Raw genomic sequence first — 11,238 nt, 5'->3', positions numbered from 1 at the left:
TATTATTATTATTATTATTATTATTATTATTATTATGTTATTAAATGCTCAGGGGGGTTGTCCCCGGAGTCCGATTCTCCGAGGGCCCAGCCTGAGCTCCATCCATTACTGCTGGACCACTCCGCACAACAAGGCGGTTAGTGATCACAGCAGGCCAAAGTCATTTTCCTAAGTAGACGGAGGGAACCTAGTATGACAGCCTTCTGCATCCTGACCGCCAAGAATTCAGCTTTTGATGAGCAAGCTGGAACTCTGGCAAGTGAGGATACAAAAGACTGTTTCATCCCTCCGAGGACGCCAACAATCAGGACGACGAGCTTGACACGGTAACCTGGGTAAAGTTTGCCAATTTCAAACAGGAGATCCTGATATATCTGTCTTTTGTGCTCTTCTTTGGCTGAGATGTTGTATTCAGCCGGGGCCGAGAACTCAATGACATAAATGTCACGAGTAGCCTTGTCGAAGAGCACAATATCAGGTTTGTTGTGATCGATCCGCCGAGTTGTTGCAAACGGCATGTTCCAATAAATTTTGCAACTGTCATTCTCAACAACCTGGGGAATATCTCCTGGCAGATAAGGCAGCACCGGTGTCACGTCAATACCGTAGCGGTGACGAAGATAGTAGTACAGTACTCTCAGGGCAGCATTGTGACGCTGGATGTATGCACCTCTCGCCAGCACAGGACATGCTGACAAAATGTGCATAAGCGTCTCCGGATGTTGTTTACACGCCCTGCAGGTCGTGTCTGGGAGCTGCACCTGGAGCACCTTGCTACGGTACTCTAGAGTGTTAATGACACCATCTTGGCAAGCAAATATGAACCCTTCAGTCTCGGACATCAGGCCAGCTGACTTTAAGAAGGAAAACGTCAGCTGGGTGGACAAGCCATGATCACGCACGTGTTTGAAGAACACGCTGTGCATAGACTTGTCCATCAGTTCGCCTAGGAGTAGTTTTCCTCGGCGTTCCTGATGACGCTCTTGAATTCCTCCTTTCGGAGTTCCATAAGAGCGTTTATTTCTCCAAGACCAAGGGTTCTTGCCGCATATATTGCTGCCTTATATAAGAACGACCCCTTATGCGCATTCTCATGTTTATGAACAATTTGCATAAGAAAGTCATCCTCGTCTGCAGTGAAATTGACAACTTCGTGTGTTAAACCCAGGACCAAACGATCATGCAGTCGCTCCAAACTCTGCAGACCTCTCCCACCGATCGACCGGGAGAGGTATAATCTGGCGACTGATGAATTGGGGTGCATGCTCCGATTCATATTGATAACCTTACGGGTTTTGATGTCGAGATCTCGTAAATCCTTTCGGGCCCATTTTAAGACACCGAAAGAGTATAGTAAGACTGGGACAGCGAGCATGTTAGTGGCGGAGACTTTATTTTTGCCGGAAAGTTCGGAGGACCAGATTTTCCGGAGTCTCCTAACATACTCGCTACGGAGAGTTGCTTGGACTTCGGAGACCGCATGCATGCGGTGCTCTTCCATTCCTAGATATTATTATTATTATTATTATTATTATTATTATTATTATTATTATTATTATTATTATTATTATTTATGACAAAATGTTACTTAAAATTATTTTACATTTTTTATTGAATTTAAATTATTTAAAAGTTATTGCTGTAATTAAAATAAATAAATAAAATATATATAAGCATATAGAGATGTATATATGTGAGTACACGCGAGCGGGAGCCGCTGGACTTTGAGAACCGCGGTCGCACTGATCCCCACTCTGACGCGCAATCTCAAAAAATTAAAAAAAAAAATTCATATTTCGAAAACTATAGTTTTGGATATAATTATAATGGATTTACGGAAAAAAGTTATTGATTATTTTCGCTTTAAAATAATTAATTCTACCAGAAAAAAATAGTTTCATTTTAAAATTCAAAAATTTTTTAAAAAACAATTGTTTAAACAAAACATACCAATTTTTTTTTTAATTTGACAAGCAGATTCGTATTCAGCAGATCAAAATACATAAGAATCATCTTTAACTTCCCATCGACCTCGAATTGCATACGGGCCTTATGACCGGCCCCTGGACTACTATTTTCACCTCTAAATTAAAATTGTTAAGATTGGTGCTACAATTTAGGGAGATAAAACTTTCTCATAGAAAATTTTCTGCTCTCTGTGGATCTTTTTTCAAATCCCGATATCTTTAAAACTTTTCAAGATATTTGCAAACCCCCCCCCCTTTTTTTTAAATAATTTGTTTATACTTTTTAACTAATTATCTGCACGACATGGGACAAACTGAAAAACATATCTACATAAAATTCCGCATCTAATGACAACTCAACCATAATTTTACATGCGGTCATTGACCTAGTCGTACTTTTTGCTCTTGTTGACTAGACTATAACCCTTTGTTGTCCCTGAAATAGTTGTTCTTATGTAATAGTTGTTCTGAAATTTTGAATAATTAGATAACTAAAATCATAAAAGTTCTATAGAATCCCTGCTAGGCTGAATTCGTAATAAGCGTTCCTAATGTTAGGGGAGAAGGGGGTCAAATGAACCACGGGGCAATTGAACCACTCGACTTAAAAAATCGAAAAAATTGAAAAAACGCTTCATGCTCTTAGAATTAGATTCTAATATGTTAAACTCGGATATGATCAAAATTTGAAATCATTGCGATCGATAAATTTTGAAAAATTGAGATTTTCTTATTTTTAGGCATGCAAACTTTCTTTTCGGCTGGTGACAAATTGTTTAATAATATTTAAATTTTTGAATTAATTGATAAAATTTGAATTATAGTAGTTGTATATACTTATATTTTATAATCCTCAACTTTGTTTATAGTGATAGAATGGTTTATTTATTTATTATTTACTATTAATTGTTTTAAAATTATACGGGGTCAATTGAACCAGCAGTCCCGGGGACGATTGAACCATACGGAGAAGCATGGGACATGCGCGCGCATCTTGACTCGACGTGAAAAATACTCAGGAAAATAACCTAACAATTTGATAAACTCAATTTGTAATTAAAATTATTTTTAAATCGATTTTTAATTTATTAAATATAATATATGTGTATTAAAAATGTGCAACAGTAATATTAGAAAATAACAATTAATATGTTATTTATTAAAAGTTCGGGTTTGAGTTATAAATGTCATTGGTTCAATTGACCCCGAGCAGTGGTTCAATTGCCCCCCGAGCGGGGGTCAATTGAACCATTCGACGCGTTTGGATAAATTAATAATTTTTAAAAATTCACGTTGTTTATTAACTAATTTATGTATTGATAATGATAGTAGACTTAATAAACTATCATTCCAAGAAAAAAAAAGTTATTATTTAGTTTTAATTCGAATAGTAAAAAATTACTAAACTTTTTTTGGTTCAATTGACCCCCTTCTCCCCTACTCAAAAATTGAATTTAATAATTATAAAATAATTGTTATCAAATGTGTACATGGTCCCAATAAACTTATTCAGAAAATAACCGATTCTCACACTCTAAAAATTCTTCATCTCGAATCTCATCATCTTGGCTCAAGCGACCAATATCTGCGGTCGCTAACTATTGTCACTCAAGTTAAGAGTATACATTTACGATCAATAAAATCAAATTCTTCATTCAAAGATAATCCTCTAAAGCTAACAAAAATTATTGTTTCTTCTAAGAATTTTATATTCTCCTTTTCAAAAACTGATAATTCAATACTATAATTAAGCAGTAATTGAATCATTATACCAATCGGAAAAAAATATAAAAATTAATAGACCTTTAATTAACTTCGTTAAGAGTTTATTAAATATCTTATTTTTTTTGTCTCTGAGCTTTATTTTTTTACTGATAAGTAATAAATAATTGGGTATTTTTATATAGCGTAATTGCTATTAATTAATAACTTTTTTTAAGAATTAATAGACAGGACGTCTAAAAATTATAAAAAGCACTTTATATTTAGATTACGCTATCTAAAAATATAACAAAATTATTATTGATAAAATGATTTAGACCAAACTGCCCGATAACAATAAAATATTGTTATTCTCGTTTATTTATATTTGTTATGTTCTCTTGTCTTAAATCATATTTTTTTTTGTTTCTTCCTTTTATTTTATTAAATAATATGTTCATCAAAAAAGATGACACAAAGAAGACTATACAAAATAGTATCAGGACTCATCGGTATAAACGATAAGCGTATATATGGCATAATAAAATAAGAAAAGTATTTTTATGAATATAAAAATGGACATGCGGCATTAAATCTAGAAGACGGTAGATGAGAATTAACGTCAAATACATATTCTATTCGACAAAAAAGACGAACGGATAGAAAAATGAAAATACAAAAAATATGCAAGACTTAAATTTATACAAGATCGTCCTATCCGAAGCGCGTCTTATTTAAATAAAAAATCCAATCCTTGTTTAGTTTCTATGTTATCTCTTTCTATTATGTATTCTCTTTTACTTTACATTATATTTTTATTTTTTATTATTTTTATTCCTTCTTATATCGGCTCGATGTGTAAAATCACATTTTAGTTTCTACTTTACTTCTACTCACATTTTATACTCTTAAGATCGATTGTTCTCGGAATTTAACCATCACTTAGATCTATACGTATAAGGATTAAAAATGTCAGATGGCACACTATAAGACAGCAATTTATATTTCCGAGTAGAGTTACTTTATTCGAATATTTTAATAGTTCTTACACTAACGTTACAAGTTTACTAATTAATTTTACATGTAATTGTATATAAATTGATATATATCAAGAAGAAATTAATCTTCTTGTATTATTAATTTACAAACTATATTTTAAAAACCAAAAATTATTTAAACTTAAATTAAGATATAATAATATATAAGACAAATGATTTATAAATTTTGGAAGAGAAAATTTGGTGATTGTTCAGTTGCTCACGGAATTATTACATTATATAATGTAACGTGGTGCTTCATATAAAAACTGGAAGAATTACAGTATCAGATTGTAATTTTTACAGATTTTGTAAGAATTACATTGTAAAATATATATATTACATTTAAAGCTGTGAAAATTAACACTCAAAGTTTGAATTTTAAAAATGTTATTTCAAACTGCAATTTTTCTAGTTTTAAATAAAAAATCGTAAAATGAAAAGTTTTCGAAAAATTTCATCTTTTTGAGCAGTCATTTTTTTTATATTGTGCAAAAAAAATATCATTATAAATTGCATCCTAGTTTAAAATTTTTAGACCTAATTTTTTCTTTCTAAGTCAGAAAATTATTGATGTTTATTTAGAAACTATATTTATAGTCAAATAGTTTTCCGGCATAAAAAATTGAAAAATAAACATTTTATTCCTTAAATTATTTTACATTACAGCAGTTAACAATAACAATTATAGAAATCTGTTAAACTAGATTTTTTAATTTTTATGTATTAAAAAAATTTTTTTTTCTTTCAATTATTCTATTTTGATCCTAAATAAAAAATATTTTATTGTTCAAAAAATATTCTAAATAAAACTTTTATGGATTGAAAAATTATGAATCATAAAATTAAACATATTTACCGGAAACTTATCAAAATAATTAAGCTTGGTAATAAAACTATTAAAAAATGTAGATATTCAAAAGTAATAAATAGTTAATTTATTACTTTAATAAATAGTAACGTTAATAGTTATATTTAAGTAGTGAATAATTTATAAATTTATTTTTATTTGCTACTAAAAAGCGAATTTCCATTTTAAAGTAAGATGTGTGTGGTATTCAAATGTATGAAGCTGAAAAAAACTTGTACTATATATTTTTATTCATTAGATTTTGTGTATTCAACTAAAAAGATTACATATTCCATCTGATAGCCGGTAGCACATGAACTTGAACTTGATTATGCCAGTCTGTTGTACAAATACAAAACTGAATCAAATAAAATGAAAAGTACAATAATAAAATAAAAAATGATGAAAAAATTTCATTGGTTGTGTTAATGTAGGATAACCGTACAATAAAATGTGAGAAATCGGTTAGCATAAGAAATAATATTAAAGTATAGACAGTAGTAAATAAATAAAAAAATATTATTACATATTCAACGATGCGAGGTATGATATCCTGAAACTGGTCCCTGGATGCGTCAAGATATTCATGTAGATCGAGACAAGGCGACTTGAGACGTTGATGTTTAATGTGGAGAGTTCTCAAACCTCAACTCACTGAAATTCCATAATGTATTAGTAAGCACGTGGAACGGAGACGTATCGCGGTATCGCGATTCGAATAATCGATACGTCCTCTTATCTGGATTTCTTTCAGACTACGTTGAGAAATTGAACCAACTCAGACAGAAAATCTGAATCTGTACCATGAATTACTCATCCACCGAATCAAGATGCATCTTAATACCTGCAAATGCAGTTTTATTCTCGGTAAATAATGAATATGACATTTATTTGTCGTGAAAAACACGTTGCATACTTTTTTGTTATACTTTAAGAAGAATTCTTTAACATTAATATATTAATAGGTATTTTAAATCATTGTGACAAATTTTTGATCAATAGAAATTAAACTTTTTTGCCACACATTAAAATGGTGGGTCATTTTGTACACAACTCGGGTGTAACAATATTTTATGCCGAATACACATTTATGTGTAATTGTTAGGCTAATGCCTTAGTGTCATACATAAAATTGTTTAGTGCAATGAACGAAAATTTTTTACTGTGAATAGCTTAAATTGTCCAAAATTAAAAAAAAAAATTACTTGGATTGCTAAAAAAGTTCTAATACATTTTAAATCCAAGAAAGTATTTTTTAAAGATTTTTGAGTGTTATAATTCTTAAGCACACTGACAGAAAAGTTTACTTGATTTAAGAAAAAAAATCTTGAACCAGCAACACCATTTTGAAGAAAGTGTGTTTCTTGAATCAAGAGAAAAAATTCTTTAGCCAAGTCTTGAATCAAGATGACTTTTTTATCATTGATGTAGTTCTATAATTTTAATTATTTCAAGTTCTATGATCGAAACTAAAATATGTTTTATAGAATTGTATAGAACTAATTGTAAAACAAAAATATCTACTTAGCTAAGTAAATATATTATTATTATTATTATTATTATTATTTTTTCAAAATTTTATAAAATACCTGAGTCAAATTTCGAGAATATTTTTAATTTTTACGTCAAATTTATCTACAAATTCTATCATTTTTCGATCTCTCTGAAGTATTCTTGAAAAGTAACAATTTTTTTTTTAATATTATTATTGATTTACAATAATCTTTAATTCTTTTATGTTATTCTTAATTTAAATTTGACATTGATCAATGATCTAGTTCAACTATTATAGACATTTCGAATTGGTAATATCTTAAAAATTTTTTTAATCAAGCTTACAGAATTTTTCGAAATATTTTAGTTAATTACAGAATCATAAAAAAATAATGAGTTTTTATTTTTTGAAGTTCTCAAATATTTTAGTAAATTTTTATAAACTCTCAAGACAAGAAAGGTGCAGAATAAAAAAATTTTGTATGAAAATTCGCAAGCTGTTTTTTGAAAATTGTATTTTCCCAAATCTATACAACTTTTTTTCAACAAGAAAGTTATTGTGAGAAAAATTTTGATTTCGTCAGTTAAGAAATAAAGTTATTTAAAATTTTCAACAAATTAATTTCTTATTATAACTTGCTCATTTTTTTTTTAGAAAGAAATTTTTTCTCTCAGTGTAAGCAAAGAGAATAAATTATAGACAATATATACTCTTTAGCAGAAAATATGATAAATAATTTTCTCAAAAATCCGAAGTTAGACATAATGACACAAAATTTTGATATTTTTTTCACTAAGAAATTTTACTTGTGTAGTATTTTAAATTTAAGAAATTTATAATTGAAAGCCTGGTCAAAGCTTACATAATAAGAGTATGTTTTTTTATATCTGTGAATCCTTAGAATTTAATTGTCCAAGTAGAGTAAGAGTCTATTCTACATATTCTACAATAATATGTATACGACTCGTTTCTTGAGACATTCAAGAGGCTTATCGAATGTTTCTTTACTTGTATACTCGTACGGTAGAATGTAGATCGTGTGAGTATGTGTATAAATGTGGTTAGCAAGTAAATGTAAGAGGCTAAATATAAATTCCCTGTGACACTTGTTTCGAGTAAATCAACCCGGTAGAGCGTGGACGCGAAATACAGAATGAGTGAGAATAAAAGCTTCAAGTCAATGTAGGACCAGCGGAATAAAGGTAAGACATTAAAAAGACATAAGGATGATAGATTATCCAGCAGCACGAATAATTTTACTTATACTGTGCTATATAATATGCACAATTCTATTTGCAAGAAAATTTATTTTATGAGCTAGATATAGTAAGAATAAATTTTCATGGTAAAATTTGAAAATAACGAAAAATTTAAGGCATTAGATTTTTATAAGATACAATTATTAGCAGTAATTTTTAAAATTTAAGTAGTTAAAATTTAAAAAATTTTTAAAACAGAAAAAAAATGAAAATCGATGCGTCCAAAGATAGAAACGGAGAAAATTTTTTTCATGCACATAGAGGAAATATCATCTTGAACAAAAATAGTAATCCACGCCCCAGTGTTCAAGCTAGAAGCATGTTATTTTATGATTAATACAGATATTTAAATATTTTTATCATTTATCAGTACTAATAAGTAAACAGACGTTTTTTTGAAATGCGTAACCGAAAAAATAATAAAACCAAAAGACATCAAATTTATCTGATAAAATTCATCGTTTCTCAGTAAATGTATTAAATTTATTAACTGTAAATAAACTCATTTAGGTGCAAGTAATTTATTCATTTATTTAATATAAATAAATGCTTTTAAACTTTTAATCTATTGTTTTTTTTGTAAAGAAAATTACATTTATCAAGAGTTAGTAAAGATTTATTAATAAATAACAAATATTTATTAACTATGAATAAATATCTGTTAATAGATAATAAAGCTTATTGAATATTAATAAGTCCTTCTATCAGTAGTGCATAAATTATTATTTTTTTGTAATTTTATTTCATACTAAAAAAAAATGTAATATACAAAAATAATAAATATTTTTATTTTTCAAAATCGACTTATAAGCTTTTCATTAGAAACATTAGAAACATAATGAGCTTTTCATTAGAAACATTCATAAAATGATTCAAGAACATAATTGCGAGTAAATACTGATGTAAAATTTAAAAATTGCTTTACGAGAAATTATAAAAAAAAATGTACACCCAGCAAAGTGGACAATTGAATGCTAGTACAAGTATAAGAAAAAAATTTCAATTCTTTACTAAAGTACAAAAAAATTAGCAAGCCTTTTCGGCTTTAGCAAATGAAAGGTCTTAGGTCTCTTATATCATATAAAAATAACACCTGGAGCAGTAATCTTGAGACTTAGGGCCTAAATCTACATCCGCCCGAAGCCTTTCTGAATCGCAACATAAACCTATAAATAGACAAATACCTAGCCGGAAAAATGTTTAAAATAAACAGATAAGTATTCTGTTGCTATGTTAATTCTTATTAATGTCTACGGAGGGTTGTTGCCATGCGGATCGGTTTCTCAACTCAACATCGTCCAGCTATAGCTAGTAATAGTGAATATGAAGTGAAGACCGCACCCTGCTCATCTACATGTTACCACATATTCCGTATATATGCATTTATAAAACACATATGTACAGTAATTGATTGAGCCGCACCCTGGAAGGGTGATATACTTTGCATTATATGTATATAATACAAAAAGTACAAGTAACAAGTCACGAATTAATACTACATATTTCCTGATCCTGATACGCTTTTCTGCACATTAAATAATCCTCCTTTCAAAATAAATAACGCGTGTATCTGTACCTATATCGACTGACTTTTTACTAAAAGCATCACCAAATATACAATCCTTATCTAATTTTCGAAAATAAATATCCTTCAGGATCTTGGAGTTGTCTTTTATATTCACGTCGTCCTCCACCCATAGACTACGACTACTCATGTCCCTGACAACTTTCTCTTTACTTGCTGAAGAATTTCATCCTATCATTTTTAAGTATTTTCATTATACTTTTTTACATATTCTATGGTCTTTGTCCAAGCTATTATCTTACAGTTTTACTATTATTCTTAAAACTTCAGCTTTTACTAATGTAACGGAGATTCACATCTACGGAAACATTCTTTAGTTTTTGTTCACTGGAGCTTAAGTATTTGTTACCTGAGTGAAGTGGAAATAATAAAATCTACCTGAGTTTTCCTAAGCCAAAAGGTGAAGTTCACTTTTTCTAGAAAACACCCGCCTGTAAAATTATGAAGGCTTTGTTATACACGGTACGACAGAAATTTTGTTTTTTAAAAATACTTTTAAGAAAAATTCTTACAGAATTTTATTTCCTTTATTTTAGGAAAAAAAATGTATTTTTACAAAATAGATTAATTTAGTACAATATTGCTGATGTCTTTAGAAAATTTTTGTGTATTTTAATTAAACAAAAATTTTTGAACCAAACGATGTTTTATAAAAAAATTTAAAATAACAAAGGTAATTTTGTAAGCTTTAACTATATATTTTTAGAAAATCTTACGTACCCATTTTTATCGTTTTTGTATACATCATAAATTTATTAAATGTACCTTTTAGATTTAATATATTGCTATCGAAAATATTTCCAACAATATTGTAGAGGTTTACAACTTACAATAATTATCAGCAGATGTGATATCAATTATAACAAGAGAATAGTGGGTTAGTGAATAAATCGTCACGCTATGTTGTGTGATAGAACCGCATTAAACAGCGCCATTATCATTGACATTGTTGTTCAGAATGAATAGTATTTTACCCAGTCTGCCATGAAATCGACTAAAAAAGCACGAAATTAAAAAGCATTGAGACTTTTTGCATTAGTACACTCATACTGTATATTTTCACTGTAATTTTATTTCTTTTGCGATGATTGAATTTAAATTAACAAGCCCATATTCGGAAGAAACTACTGATTAATGTCACAATGATCAAATTCGAATCAAAATTAATTTCATTAATCTATGAAAATGTTACGGAATACAGTACAAATAAGGCAATACAAGAAGAACTGCTTGAGATAACTGACAAGATTTTATTTTATATCTTGTTTGAAAGGAATATATATATATTGATCAGTAACTTAAAGTTAGTTTCCTGCGAGATAAAAGATTTATAAAGGTTTTCAT

This window comes from Cotesia glomerata, linkage group LG8, assembly GCF_020080835.1.
Source record: "Cotesia glomerata isolate CgM1 linkage group LG8, MPM_Cglom_v2.3, whole genome shotgun sequence".
Taxonomy (NCBI): Eukaryota; Metazoa; Arthropoda; class Insecta; order Hymenoptera; family Braconidae; genus Cotesia; species Cotesia glomerata.
The sequence above is the reverse complement of the archived record's forward strand: the minus strand, read 5'-3'. Positions refer to the sequence as shown.